Below are 16,219 nucleotides of genomic sequence, written 5' to 3' on the forward strand. Positions count from 1 at the left end.
AAGCCAGTTCTCAATTGGCCTTTATTTGTGTAGGTGTTTGTAAGTCGTGAACCAGCCTTTGCAGAACAAGACAGGAAGGAAAGGCACATTTGGGCACTGACAGAAGAAATTAGCAAAATACACAAAAGAAATAGTTTCAAGATTATCTAGAGATAGAAACACCAAAGTATACCTTAAAATGTAGAAATAGGGGCGCCTGGGTGGCGCAGTCGGTTAAGCGTCCGACTTCAGCCAGGTCACGATCTCGCGGTCTGTGAGTTCGAGCCCCGCGTCGGGCTCTGGGCTGATGGCTCAGAGCCTGGAGCCTGTTTCCGATTCTGTGTCTCCCTCTCTCTCTGCCCCTCACCCGTTCATGCTCTGTCTCTCTCTGTCCCAAAAATAAATAAACGTTAAAAAAAAAATAAATAAATAAATAAAAAATAAATAAATAAAATGTAGAAATATATAGCTCCCAAATGGAAAAAATTCCTGAAATAATGAATAAAAACAGATGGGGAGAGGTAGCTCCCAAACTGGAAGAGGGACCCAAAAACCACCAGAAAAGGAAAGAGCCCAAGAAAGAGATCATGAAAATGAGGTGGAGAAGGCTATGGGGTAGAAATAAAGGTCCAGAAGGAGAAAATCAGACAAGAATTTACCTTGAACCAGCTGTTTGGCACTAACTCTTTGCAAGTTTCCCCTCTTTGCCAACTTTTACCAGAGTAGAAACACGGTAGAAATCCTCAAGCCAAATTTAAATATGGCAAGTGGATTTTGTAGCCATGCTATAATACTGTTGAATTTAGAATAAATTTTACATAGAAGAATCATCTTGGATCCTCTCCTGGAATTTTTACTTCATGAAATACAGGAATCCCACATGTAGAACATTCTCGATTATAAGGCATTCTCTTAAGTGGATCCTGAAGATATTATCATAATTAAGTTCTAGGGTACATATTAATGCAAAATCCTGATAAAGAGAACTCTTCTCATAAAAGAAGTATCTCTGTAGATAAACTCCAGAAGTATTACTGACAACTTCCCATATATGAGACTATTAGGATGTGAGGCTACTAACAAGAGAATTTTCCTTTTGCTTGCAAATCCTAAAACTTGAATGAAATATTGACTAGAGGAAAAGCACACATAAAACAAGTACAATATGATGAGATGCTGGGAATAGAAAAAGTGAAAAAGGTAAGTAATCACTTAACACCTACTTCCGTTCATAGAAAAGACTGAAAACACGTTCAAGGAGGAGAGTGAGTTGGTGACAGCAAGGTGAATCATTGGCTGGAATTAAATTTGAGCTGGGTCTTGAACTGTTGGTCTGTTGGAAAGGTGACTGACAGGTACTTAATGAGAAAGAAACTCCATGAGCAAGGTACAAAGGAGAGGATGTAAAAAATGCATATAAGGGACTGTAATCAAGAGGGAAGAGAAGAGATGCATAGAGGAATAGAAAGATGACCTTGGACAGCAATGAGTAATCATGGAAAAAGCCTTAAAAATAAACTTACAGGAGCCAAGAAAATGATATAATGAAAACAGTATTTAATTTTTTTTTCCTTTTTGTCTTTTCACAGGTTAAACAGCCACCTAAGATCACTGGCGATGGATACCGGCTAACAAGTGGGGAAGCAACATCTATGAGATGCTTTGGCGACTCCTAAAACTGTTCTCACACTGCAGACGCAGCTACCAATTAAACACACACACGAGAAATGTGTGTGTGCATATTGTTGTTATCATTGTCTTTTGGAGGTAGTGTTTTACAGCCAGTAAGTTACCTCTGGGAAAAATACTGCTTACATCATAGTAAATGTGGAGTGGAATATGTTTACTCAGGACTTTTTTTGAGATTTTCATTTCGTATGTTTAATTAAGACAGAATTTAAAGACTAGGGATGTTGTTAAAATATTGTTTCAGGTTGATGCAAGAACACTCTAGTGCTATTACGATAACTCCAACTGCTGATTGGTTTTATTTAATCATAAAGATCTTATATCTCAAAAGAAATACAGAGAACAAACTGATGGTTGCCAGAGGGGAAGGAGTGGGTGATTGGGCAAAATGGGTGAAGGGGAGTGGGAGATACAGCTTCCGGTTAGAGAATGAATAAGTCACAGGGATATAAAGGTACAGCATAGGAGATATAGCCAATGGTGTTGTAATAGCATTGTATGGTGACAGGTGCTGGCTACGTTTGTGGTGAGCATTGCATAACATACAGAGTTGTTGGAATCACTATGTTGTACACCTGAGATTAATGTAACATTGTGTGTCAGTCATACCTTAATTAAAAAAAAAAAGCCTCAAATGTTAAAGAGAGAGAGAATTATCTTAAAGTTGGATCAGAGGAAATACTATTGTTGTGAAATTAAATTACAGAATATCTTATAAGAGGATGAACTTAACACTCCATTCAACTTTTTTTTTACTACCATACTATCCAAGTAATAATGACCACATATTTCGCACTTCACAGTGTGAACAGTGCTGAGTAACATTCTTTAAAAAATAACAAATGACACTGTCCTCAAATCCAGAAATCTGTGGAAATGCTATGTAAATATTTGAGGTCAGAATTTGGTTTGAAGTGTTTAGAAAAAGGAACGAGATATTTAAATGAGACAAATGGCTTAGAGGCTTAATGGAAACAGATGGATAGCAATTAGAGGGAAAGCTAAGCTGGAGCCCCACTGCAAATACTTCCCGGCTGGAGAGGAGCAGATGATCGCAGACCCAGGATGGGAGGACCGAGAAAGGAGACAGAGGAATTGCTTACTCCTCTTGTTCAGCCTCTCCTTGTAAGTAAAAAAAAAAAAGAAAAGAAAAGAAAAAAAAATTAAGGAAACGTACGGTGGAAAAATAGCGCTACCAAATGAACACCAACCGGAAGTCATAGTGTCTGTATCATTTATTCTTTTTTTCCTGCTTTCCACTCCCTTTCCTTGTCTTCTTCCTTTTCTCTGTTCTCTGAGAGTCAGGATTTGTTTTACAGCTTTGCCGTTTTCTTCATTTTGTTAGAAAGGGCCAGAGTCTTCCTCAAAATGGCAATCTTGAGTTAATATGGTAAAGGAGAGAGAGGAGAAGCCTGTACTTAACAGGATCGTATGGAAGGGGGCTGGCTACTAAAATGTATTTTTTCATGTTCAGAAAGTCTAGAGAGACTGAATGAAGCAGGGGGAGGAAGGGACTAACATGGCTTAGAGATTTACCATGTACACTTTCAAGAACGACTGGTTGTAAATTCTCAGCTTGGGAAATCGCTTTTAATTGGCATGGGGGTGGTAGATGGGAGATAGGTGTGGAACTGTTGCCTTGTTAATATTACTTGGTTTATTCTGACTATATTGAATAATATTGCACGGTGACATTCAAAATATACCATACTAATGATTCTAATTTGATGCTTCCTCTACTGCTCAAATAGCCTGAGGCATTAGTATTTTGACAGATGCTGGGCATTCTTGTAAGTACTCACCTCCAAAATCTTCATACATGGATCTTGACCATTAAAACCCTAATTGAAATCATGTTATGTCAAATAAGATGAATAGTACAAGAAGCAGTGTACATGAAGAATGGAAATATTTGGGAGGAAAATAAATCTTTCTAATCACTGACTGGTGTTGGGGGAAGGCAGATACTTCCTCTTAAGGATAGCAACTTACTTCAACTGTGGAGGTTCCCTGCTTTTTCTGCTGATAGAAAAGCCATAGGCATTTTCAAAAGATGTATCAATCAAGTTAGAATAAATACGTATATATCTTGAAGTAGAATAAAAATATAAAATTTACATATTAAATGTAACTTGCTGAATAACATAAGAAATAAAAATAAATATTTGAAATTACCTAGGCTTGGTAATTAGCAATAAATTATCTTCCCAGGGAATTTAGCCAAACACTTTAATGTTTATATCAGAGTGAGAAGTATTCAAAGTAATACCCAAGTATAAGTGACCAAAATTCATAAAGAAGCATGAATTTTCAACTTCAATTTCAAAAAGTTTGAAATAAGATACTGTGTAAGGAGTCATATGGCAGAAAAAATTCTGGCCGTAATTGAAAGGCCTGGGTTTTACAACTCCCTTGTATCTGTTTACCACCCTAAGACCAAGTTTTCGCTTGTATATAAAATGAAAGCTTTGGACTAAATGACTCGAGTTCCCTTCCACTTTTCCTACTTTATGAATCTGCAAAATCTTACAATGTGAATGAAGAGAATGTATTCTCAATCCAAGGCTGATGTTCAAAATTCAGTTACTCTCCAGGATTCAGAATGTACACAGTACCATCTCATTTTTAAAAGGATATTTACACATAAAAAATTTCTGGGAGGGCATACACCAAAATGGCAACATTTGTTCAACAGATATTTATTATTACTACCATGTGCCAGATACTGTGCTCTTCACAGTGTTTACTGCAGTGACCAAGAAGGACCTGGGCCTGGCCCTCAGGAGCTTATGAACTAGTGGCTATGTCCGCTGGAGGCAGAATTTGCAGTGGGAGTTTCTTTTTCTTTCTTTCTTTTCTTTAATCACATTTCTGAAGTTGCTACATGTAACAACTTATCACATGTAGTAGCTTTCTCTTATTACTATGAAGAGAAATAATAAGAGAAAGTTACCACTTTAAAAATGTCCGCTGTTTGCAAGGTATCACATAGTCCTATTTCTTTGTAAACAGTAATGTACAAAAGAACACTCAGACCTCCAGGATTTTTAACGAAAACAAAGCAATTGCTTAAATCTGTTCTCACAAGCAACAGGTTTGGTACATTTTATTGCTAATTTATTATTATACCAGGTCTTTGTGGCCGGTTGACCAGAGGACCCAAATTGGGAACATGATGCTGTTAATAATTCTAGATCCCATTTAGAGCACAGCACCATAAAAGATTCAGAAGAAACTTTTTAAGTAAAACCATTACTTACAAAGCTCAATCGTCATATGCCCCCTAGTAAAAATTTTATAGTGCTATCTATAATTAGATCTGATCCTAACTAGAGTAGCCTCTTTGATGAGACCTGTCAGACTATTAAAATCCTTTCTGAAAGGTCCATGGTATTGTCTTCTTCTTGATCATTTGTTTTTTATTGTTTACTGATCCCTGTTTAGTCTTGTATGACTCAGGCTTATTGTGTATAGTTCTTCTTGTCTCAGAACCTGTTTTGGAGAAATCAGAAATCCCTTTTCACATTTGCAATGGTTAGCCTTTTCAGCCAGATACTGCTTTCTTTCTTATTAATGTTTTCTCCTTTCCTTTCTAAGTTTTCTCTTCCTATTTTCTTCTAAATCATCCATAGAGTCATATTCCACATGAATTTCATTTGACTGTCATTGTAGAAATTGTTATTGAGCTGTTATAATTATTTTTCCCAATCTGACAATGTATAGCTTCCTAGATATTTTCATTATTATTCTTTTTTATTATTACTATTGCTATGATTATTAGTGATCTAGTACTAATTAATATTTTAAATGCAGATATATTTACATGCAATATATTAATTACAGTCAAAAGGAATATATATTAATAAGTGTGATGTTGAGGATGGCCTAGGTAATTATATCAGAAAACTATTTTCATTTTTTAATAATCTAGCTGATCATTTATCATTTCTATGGGCAGCCTAATCTGATATTTAATAATTTTGGAAAAGTCAGGGTAATATTCTAAAGATAGCGTTGATTTGTCAATCTGTAGAACGGAGTTGTAACCATACTTCTCTCAGTATCCTATAGCCTTCTATAGTGGTGTTACATTATTTTCTACCTAAGCTACATTCATCATGCTATAGTTTAAGCCTGTGTCCTGATGTTCTCTAACAGAAGTAATTTCTATATTTATCTATAATTTTTAAGTGGTATTAGGTTAAAATTATCCCTCATGTGACTTATCACTTAACTTTTTAATTCAGCTTAAAATATTTTCCAAGTCTTACAAATACAAGGCTCTTGTACAGACTTGAAGTCAAACTAAGTGTTACCTCTGCCCACAGAGAAATTTCAGTCTAGCAAGGGAAATGAAACAGATCATAATCATCCAAACCTGGTCACAAGCCACACTTAGTCCAAGTTCTTTTGAGTTGTACAGCATAAACTTCACATTCATTTGAAAGTGAAGATGATCTGTCTGTCCCGGTCCAGACCCCATTTACCATCAATATTGAATCGGTTGACATGAAAAGTGTACCTTCTTTCCCTTGCCACTTAGCCCAGCTTGGAGTACACCGTCATGACATGGTGAGTGCTTTCCTCTGAACAACACTGTTAATGACTATTACTCTATACATTTCACAGATAAAGAAATCAGAACCCTGAGAAGTTAAGTTCTTTACATATAAGTTAAGTGCCACAGTTAGGGCTCATTTGAGTCCAAGCCCCAGTCTTCTCAGTGAAACTTGGGCACCTTTTCCTGAGGTATCACTACTGTCAGAATCAAGGTTCCTTTTGGTAAATCCTCCAACCAACCTCCTAGATGCTTCCATGGAAACTGCAGAATCTGATCGGTGCAAAATTTATGGAGACTATTACCTTTTCAACATTCATAATGAAGGCATTTCTGGAAGAAGTGAGAAGAATTGAGATCAATTGATTGTCACTGTGTACAGTATTGTGTTGTGAAGGATTCTGAAGGCTCGTTTGAGATCAATAGAAAAAGGTTGCCATAATTAATTACTGATATTTACTATGGGCGTAGAAAGGGGAAGCGGTCGTATACAGGTCATGTATTTTTTTCCATCCCTAGTCATCTGTGAAGTAGCATACTTTGTACATCTTACATACAATATAATTCACTGACTTATGGTCACTTCACTTTTCACTCTCATCCATGCTTCTGTCTACCATGACCCTCTGTTTTGCCCTCCCTTATCACACAAAATTCTAATTTTTCTATTCTTTCTTGCCATCGCTATCTACTTCAAACAGTTCTTTTTATATCATTAGGGGGAAAGATCTTTAACCCATTTATTTTCTTTATGGAGAGACTATAGTTTGTTACTTTGAATAGTTAGATATCATATGGACATAAAGAATCAAAGTTAACATATAGGAATAAGAAATAATTTATAGTCACAAAGGATTGAGTTGTGGTTACCATAGTAACCTTAGCTATGAATGCTAAGGCTTTCTAAGGTAGAAAACTTAACCATAATAGCACAGAAACATGGCTTTTTCATGCTTAATAAGCTAGACATACTACATATCATAACTGTGTGCAATAAATTACTTCTGCAAGGTAAAGAAACCTCTAAGATGTTAAATCAGCAATTTTTAAGGGTTGACTAGCTTCTTCAAAATGGCCTATGGGTAGGAAAATAATAGACCATCTACTGCAAGTTCTTTTGATATCTATGTAATAAGAGAAGTAAAAATAAACATTTGGACATATAAGAGTCTTGAAAATAAAGTCAAATTTCTAAGAAAATCATAGAACCTGAGAGTCAGCAAGGACCTCAGAGACCAGCCTGAAGCAGAATCGTGTTGTATGGATTCCCTAATAGATTACAGCCAGCCTTGGCTTAAAGTCTTGCAAGAGAGACCTTCTTTTCTCACCAGGCAGCCCGTCTCCTAGTTGTACAGATTGAAGTGTTATTTTAAAGTTGTTTCTCTGAGTCAACAATCTGCCTTCTTTTTGCTCTCACCCCTGATTCCTGTGCTGCTCTCTGGAATGACAGAGTGAAAGTGATCCCTATAACATCGCTTGACAATTCTTTAGATATTTGAAGACAGCTGTTAAGTTTTTTCACTAGTGTGATTCCTAAGGTTAACCTGTCTCAGTTCCTTCAGTTCTTCCTGTAGATCATAGTTTCCTGACCCTGCCAGCATCTACTGGTCACTACTGATTGTAGATGTCTCTCTTGAATTAAGGGGGAAGGAGTGCTGAATTAAGCAAAGTAACTTTTTCACGTGTCTATTACATTCCAGGCACTGGGCCAATGTGGTCTGATTATCTCAGAAGGAAAGGATCTACACTCTTCATAATATTCTTTTAAACCATGTGGTCAGCGAAACCTGCACAGCGTTTCACAGGAACTGCTGTTTTTCCCTACTGATTTGTACTTCCATATTTGCATGTCTAAGTCTAGGGAGCAGATCTTTTTTTCCTGCTAAATTTCTTCTTGTTTTGATCTGATATTTGTTGCCTCGAAATATACGTTGGCAGTGGTGGAGAAGAAAGTTTTGAATCTTAAGGCTACCATTGTTAACCTTTTAAAATCTAACAATTATGTCTTCTATTTCCATGACGAAAGTATTGATTGGGACAGCTTCAGGAAAGGAATCCTCTGTTCTTCCGCGTTTGTTCTCATTGCAGGCTGAAACAGAGATACTGCTGATACCCTTATCTTGCATTTTCATGCGTAGGTATACTTTGTAAAAACCTTTGAAAACCACGATCTTGTTTAAACCTTGCAGCCACCTAGAAGATTGAGTTACAGCAGTTATTATATCTTTGTTTGACAGGTAGGGATACTTACAAGGCCACACGGCTGCCAAATGGCTCAGGGAGTACTGCAACACACCTTAGTTCTTCCCTTCTGTACTGTAGCGTCTTCCAGTGGGATCTGTATTCACCCTGAGGAGGAAAACAGGCTCTATCACTGCCAACAGAAACTGCCATCCGGTTTCAGACAACATCAGGAAGAAAGAGACAGCCTCAGTGTCCTTAAGCTAATGTGCAGTATATCCAAGAGAAACAAAGCTAGCAAATACTTAAAAGTAATGTAACCATCATTGTTTTAGCTATGATTGTTAAATAAGCTGTCAATACACCAAGCTGGACTATTTTCCCACCTACATTACCAGCTTATCTGGATATTATGACAGTAATTCTTTTTTTCTAAAATCCTTATATACCGATCTTAACATTTTGTATTAACCAACCTAATAACTCTGATAAAGTAGAAGCAAATATTTTGGAATGTGTTATCCTAAAGAAACCATGTAAAATCTTAGATTCTTTTCTAAATCTTAATCACTTACACAATAATGCTACCATTTCACAATGGATAGGTTTTTACTTTTCCGAAATGGCGCAATTCTTATCCTTCAAGTCTCTGGGAACCTTTGCAGGACTCTGAATTTTTCGAATATTTCTAGGAAGATCTTAGGCAACTGGTAAAAGTTTCTTCGACACTTCATGCTTTTGGAGACTCAAAATCATTTGTAGCTACCAAAAGTTTCATGTTACTTCCTTACATACCTTGAGCATACCATGATTGCTTCTATAATTTGTTCATTTTCCGTATTTATTTGGAAACCTGGCCAAATATGAAAGCAAAACAGGGTCTGGATATTGTTTCTGAAATGTAGAAACATGAAATCATTTACCTCTGACATTGAGTCTAACCCTTTCTTTTCTTTCTCCTGCTCTGAACAACAGCTGAAAAAGTCACTTGGGCTCTTCCAGTCACTTTCTTGAAATCCTCAGTTTATCTAGGGCTTCAATCTTTCTGATATTATTGGTGCACTCTTGAGTTGGTCCTTATTTTTTTAAGTCTCTTCTTCACTTTTTTGCACATCTTTTTAATCAAAAGATGTTAATCAGAATGCTCCTTACACAATCATGCTGATTTTTTACTAAAGCCTCCTTGTTTTCTTTTTCTTTGAGATCTTTTCACTTCAATGCCATGTTTTACACATCTCCAACACTCAAACAAAATGTTTTTAAAAAAGAAAAGAAAGACTTTTCTTACCCATCATAGGCCATGTATCACTTTAGTCCTTAAGTTAAAAGTATACCTGTCTTTGCACTGAATTTTTTGAAATCTGTTTTCCTACTTTATTACTTTTTTATGGTCTTTGAGTTACTGGCAAGTACAAATTAGCTAAGAATATGGCCAAGGAAATCTTCATACTACAGACAAACAGGGTGATAAATGAGTTTGACCAGATGTTTTCCTTTTTGGTTTAAGCCGAAAAAATCTGGAGAAATACTCTTCCCAATCCATACAGATTTCCTTTGGATAAAGCCCTGGCAGCACCAAATGAAGCAGGAAAGGTCTTTGTAAAAGTAAACCGTTATTCAGTGAAGTTTGATTACTATGATTTCTCTCATGCCAGTACCTCAGAATTATTGTTCCATATGGTGGCAGACTCGAAGATGTATATGAAATGTACTGAATTTCCAATGTGTACAGACTTGATCTACTTAGGACCTGATATTTTATCTGTATCAAGGCCTAGCAGATTAGTCTTATAAGAAATCCTGACACGGAGGTTTCTGTAAATGTCTACACATAGGTCCCAACCCTGTGGAGTAGCTCCCTCAGGAGCTAATCAGTTACGACAATGCTAACCAGAGACAAGGTGGCTAACACAAAGGTTGCTTCCACCGAAGCCACTTGGCAACCTTGACAAGTTGTGACAAAAAGGAACTGGAACCCTGACAAACAGAAACTCATTTTTTATAGTCGGATCTTTTGTGTACATAGAACAGTGATGCTAGGCCTGTAGGTGAGGAGATTCTTTCCATTTATTCCATCATTTGGTCTCTTTCCAAAATAGGATATTTTAGTCACTAGAAAATCTGAACAAAAGCACCATGTTAGGGCCTCATAAAACTCTTTTATTTCCCTCATTCCAGAATTAATAACATGCCAGAATTGTGTATTTCTAACTCATCTGGAACAGCAGCAACTGTAACATCAATGAACACTTCCCTCTCCTCTGGATTTATAAAGCACCTTACATGTGCTCGTATTTGGTCCTCATAGCAGCCCTTTAAGGTAGATGTGATTATTCCAATTGTAGAGATTAAAAACAACAACAACAACAACAAAAACTGAGGTTTTTAGACTGTCAGTTACTTGCCTGAAGTGAAAGAGCTAGATAGGGATACAGCACCAGGCCGTGAGTGAGCGCAGACCTCCTCTCATTTCAAACGTTGTGTTTCAAACATTGTGTTCTTTTCAACTATGTTAACACTGTGAGGACACTTATGGTTTCTTTAAAAATTCTATGAGAAGGTCTCAAGAGATAGAGGCAGAGGTAATATTCAATGAGGGCAGATTTAAATAGCAAGGTCCTCAACTGGGGGGGCAAAGGGGGTAAAGAGCTGTTACACAGAAGGATTAGATAAGAACTAGCCAATGATAGAATGCCAATGGCCCAGGCTCTAGAATTTGCTCTCTTCTCAAGTGGTACGGATCCTAAGATGAATTTAAAAGGCTGATTAGGATCTCTGGTTGCTGAGAAATACTCCATTGGGCACTGTGAATAAATAAAGAAGAGTACAGATGATAAACAAAAAGAAAAGAAAAGATGTGGTGTTATATAGTCGGTATATTGGAGAAGTGGAAAGACAGAGACCTTTCCAACTTCAACTCTTCATCCTTTGTAACACACTATATGTCTTCTTGCCAGATCTTCTCATTCCTCTGCCTGCGGTATTCCTCACTGTACGATCCTGTGGGAGGAGTGTACAATCCTTTCCTGTTGCACTTAGAAATGGTCATGAAACTTAGAAGTTCATGTGTGTCTTCTGAGTGGAAGCTTTAAGAGCCAGCCTGTGCTTGGCCCCGGGAACAGCACTTTTCTCTGCCCTGGGAACAGCAACATCCAAGATAAGAGTAGGGCCCTCAGTCTACACCTGGAGATAAGAAAATATGGAGGAGGGCCACAGCTACCTAGCAGTGAGCATGTAGCATGAGTGAGAAACTTTTATGGTTATGACCGCTAAAATTTGGGGTTTTCTTTTTGTTACTACAGCATAGCCTATACTCTCCTGACAGATGTATTCCTCTTTCTATGTATTTATCCTTAAACACAAGCTAGATAGATAGTGAAATGCACACTCGGTCTGCCTCTTAGTAATGATTGGCCTGTTCACTTATTCGTTTTTAAAATAATGTATAAAATGTTATAGGAATTAAATATTTCTAGCAAATATGCCAATACAACAGAACTGGGAAACTGAAATGATACATGATCACATGTATGAGAAATGATCTAGACAGAATTTACAAGGAAGTTTCCCACATAGTGCTTAATAATTACAGATGCAGCAGGGACCAAGTTCTTCAAAAGCAGAGCATCTTATTAAGCAAAGCAAAAACTATATACGTTTTTTGTAAGTAGAGCTAAAAATCTTCCCAGAAATTCCTTTAGTTCCAAGAATCTTTTCTAATTATTCCTATTACACTTTAAAGTGTCCTGGTAATTCCAAAATGGTAAGCTTTTTTTTTTTTTTCTTTTTTAATCTTTAGTTGTTTTCTTAAAAGAAATAGCCTCAGGGAGCCTGGGTGGCTCAGACAGTTGAGTGTCCAACTCGATTTTGGCTCAGATCATGATCCCAGGGTCATGGGATTAAGCCCTGTGTTGGGCTACATCCTAAGCATGGAGCCTGCTTTGGATTCTCTCTCTTTCTCTCTCTCTCTCTCTCTCTCTCTCTCTCTCTCTCTCTCTCTCCCCCTCTCCCCTTCTCTCCCCCTCTGCCCCTCTCCCCTGCTTGCACTCTCTCTCTCTCTAAAATAAAAGAAAAAAGAAAAAAAGAAATAATCTCTATGTTTAAACTGATAGTTTTGCCAATGGTCATTACCTGTGTTTTCATTTGTGCATTTTCTATTTAAAGAATAGCTTTTGGTACTTTTATCTCACCAAATTTAAAACTTCATTTCTTGGGGTGCCTGGATAGCTCAGTCAGTTAAGCATCCAACTTTGGCTCAGGTCACGATCTCATGATTCGTGGGTTCCAGCCCATGTCGGGCTCTGTGCTGACAGCTCAGAACCTAGAACCTGTTTCAGATTCTGTGTGTGTGTCTCTTTCTCTGCCCCTCCCTTGCTCATGCTCTGTCTCTGTCTCTCAAAAATAAATAAATGTTAAAAATGTAAAATAAAAATTAAAAAGGGGCACCTGGGTGGCTTAGTCGGTTAAGCATCCGACTTCAGCTCAGGTCATGATCTCATAGTTTGTGAGTTCGAGCCCCGAGTCAGCTCTGTGCTCACAGCTCAGAGCCTGGAGCCTACTTTGGATTCTGTGTCTCCTTCTCTCTCTGCTCCTCTCCCACTTGTGCTCTCTCTCTGTCTCTCAAAAATAAAATGTAAAAACAAATTGTTAATAAAAACTAAAAAAAATAACACTTCATTTCTTAAGATGATAGGATTATTTTACTTCAGGTATGTTTCTTTTAGAGTTAACGTCAAGCTCATGTGTCAAAAGACTGCTTGACCCATATGGTATATATGGAATCCCCATATCAGTATCAACAACACCTGAAAACATTTCTTTCAATCGACATTTCAGAGCATTCCCAATGATCCCAAACTTTGGTATCCTAGGCATTTAAAGATTCCTGTTAAAATACCAACAGTTCAGTCAGAAGTTGATGCTATTAATACTAGATAATCATTTACTTCAGTCAGGTATAAGGAGGGGCACCCGGGTGGCTCAGTCAGTTAAGTGTCTGACTTCGTCTCAGGTCATGATCTCACAGTTTATGGGTTTGAGCCCCACGTCGGGCTATGTGCTGACAGCTCAGAGCCTGGAACCTGCTTCAGATTCTGTGCCTGCCTCTCTCTGCCCCTCACCCCCCCTCAAAAGTAAATAATAAAAATTTAAAAAAATTTAAAAATAAAGTATAAGGATACATTTGATAGAAGTAGAAAGAAGAGGAAAAAAGAGCCCAATATGAACATATGTAACTGCTAGCTCATCTCTCACACTGTCTTTAGCTCTTTCTCCCCCTCTCTCTTTTTTTCTCCTCTTTCTCCCCTGCACCCCCCCCCATCTCCTCCCTTCCCCAAGCTGATTTACATTACTGCATCTTCTCTCCAACCTGGTGTTAAAGCATCCTAGGTCAATCCTGGGACTCCTCTCTTCTTTACTTTAGTTGGTCACATCTAGTTCCATGACTTTAAATTCAATCTAGAAATGAACAACTCTATTTTTATCTCCAATCTCAACCACTCCTGTGAACTCCAAGCTCACAACTCCTACATTTCCTCTTTGATATCAAATAAGGATCTCAAATCTAACATGACAAAACTCACCATTTGAATTTCCCCCAAGCTTTCTCTTTCCACTCTCTTGTCTGTCAGTAAATGGCAGCCGCCTTCCTTTCAGTGTTAATGTCTCATCTCATCTGATCCTTCAAAATAAAATCCATGTTAATTATCTTCCCCTTCTTCCACCCTCCTGTTGTTCCCCACATTTCCCCGCCTTCTTCTCAGATCCCACCTCTTAACCTCTGCTGGATGGCCCTCAGCGCTGCCATCCACACTGGCCTCCTACTTACTGCCACCACAGGGTATTTGCATTTGCTTTTCTGCCTGGAAAAGGCCCTCCTGCAGTTATCTGCACACCTTAATTCAAGTGTCTGCTCCATGATCACCTTCTCAAAAAGCCGTTCCTGAGCACAACTATGCGAAACAGCATCTAATACTCCATCCCCCTTACCTACTTTTAATTTTCCTTCACGGCCCTGACCACCCCTGGACTAACTACATATGTATTTGTGTCATTCTCTTGCTACTTAAACAATAGTTCCTAGAGGGTGGGACTTTGTTTTGTTCACTCTTGTGCCTCTGGTGCCTAGAATAGTGCCTGGCACACGGCAACTATTTGTTGAATGAATGAATTTCTGATACAGTGAGGCGCTCTAGATGATCAAAAAGCTGCATGATCGCTGCCAGAATGGTGTATAGGAGAGCAGAGAAGCAAGATCTAGTTGAGAATACATAGGTCCTGGGACACCTGGGTGGCTCAGTCGTTTAAGCATCTGACTTCAGCTCAGGTCATGATCTCACAGCTCATGGGTTCGAGGCCCACATTGAGCTCTGTGCTGACACCTCAGAGCCTGGAGCCTGCTTTGGATTCTGTGTCTCCCTCTCTCTCTGCTCCTCCTTGCTCATGCTCTGTCTCTCTCTCTCTCTCAAAAATAAACATTAAAAAAAATTTTTTTAAGAGAATATGTCAGTCCTAAAGATAAACTTTGTCTATTATACACATTGCCTAAAGTTAGATCCGTATTGTATCATTTATTTTTCAGTGTGAAATCTCAGAGAGCCTCTAAGTTCTACACTATTCATGGGAAACACTTTAAGTAATTTTGACAATAAAAAATAGAGCATGATGCAACATCCCTTCCTACTCACCTTACACTTTAACTGTATCCTCTTTGGAGTATGAGGTATTGTCTGCAGCACAGTCTTTAAATTTATTTCTCTTTTTGTGACTCCATAGAAATTAAAAGGTGCTACCTTCTCCATTTGTATTCTTGGTTCATTCACAGCACAATTTAATGTGGAAACTCAGTGTTTTCATTTATCATGTGAGATTTGGACTTGGGTGTACGTGGAAGCTTTAATGTAGAAGCTACCATAGGGAGCGAGAGTGAGGAAGCAAGCAGAGTGAACAGGAAAGGAGAAAAAGCCAGTACAAAGGGAGATGACCCAGGCCACTGCTGCCAGCAACAGTCTTAAGTCCAGTGGAGCTTCCTCAGAGGCCTGTGTCAAATTCCTCCCATGGTGGTCCACCTCAAGGCAGGAGAATAGAGCAAGGGTAGGCCTACTATGTATGGCCATGGGCCAAATCTGGCCGGTAGGTTTTTTGAAAATAAAGTTTTATTGGAACACAGCCATGTTAATTTGTTCATTTATTGCTTATGGCTGTGTTGGGGCAAAAAGGACAGAGCTTAATAGTTGCCACAGAGGGGCGCCTGGGTGGCTGAGTCAGTTAAACATCAGGTCATGATCTCCCGGTTTGTGAGTTCAAGCTCCATATCGAGCTCGATGCTGACAGCTCAGAGCCTGGAGCCTGCTTCAGATTCTGTGTCTCCCTCTCTCTCTGCCCCCTCCCCTTCTGATGCTTAGTCTCTGTCTCTCTCTCTCAACCTCTCAAAAAATAAATAAAACATTAAAAATTCTTTTAAAAAATAGTTGCCACAGAGACTATGGCCTATAAAATTTAATATAATTACCATCTGGCCCCTTGAGGAACACATTTACCAGCCCTATTCTAGAGTATTTATCTTCAAGCTCCCATCCACCCTTGTTGGAGGATTTCTGGAGGAGCTCTGTCTCTCCCCTATTTCCTGGTCTTGCACATAAGAGAACCAAGTGATCTTACAGAGTTGAGAAGCCCCTGGCTAAATGTGGAAGTATGCTGCATGTGATCTAGGCTGGTTACTGTCAGTGAAAGCTGAGCCTGATCTGGCACAGAACTGCCCCTTGTAGCTTCAGCTGAAATTAAAACTGGACCAAGAGAATGTAAATCATGCCC

This window comes from Puma concolor, chromosome C1 (genome assembly GCF_028749965.1).
Source record: "Puma concolor isolate L17-30 chromosome C1, mPumCon1.1.hap2, whole genome shotgun sequence".
Lineage (NCBI taxonomy): Eukaryota > Metazoa > Chordata > Mammalia > Carnivora > Felidae > Puma > Puma concolor.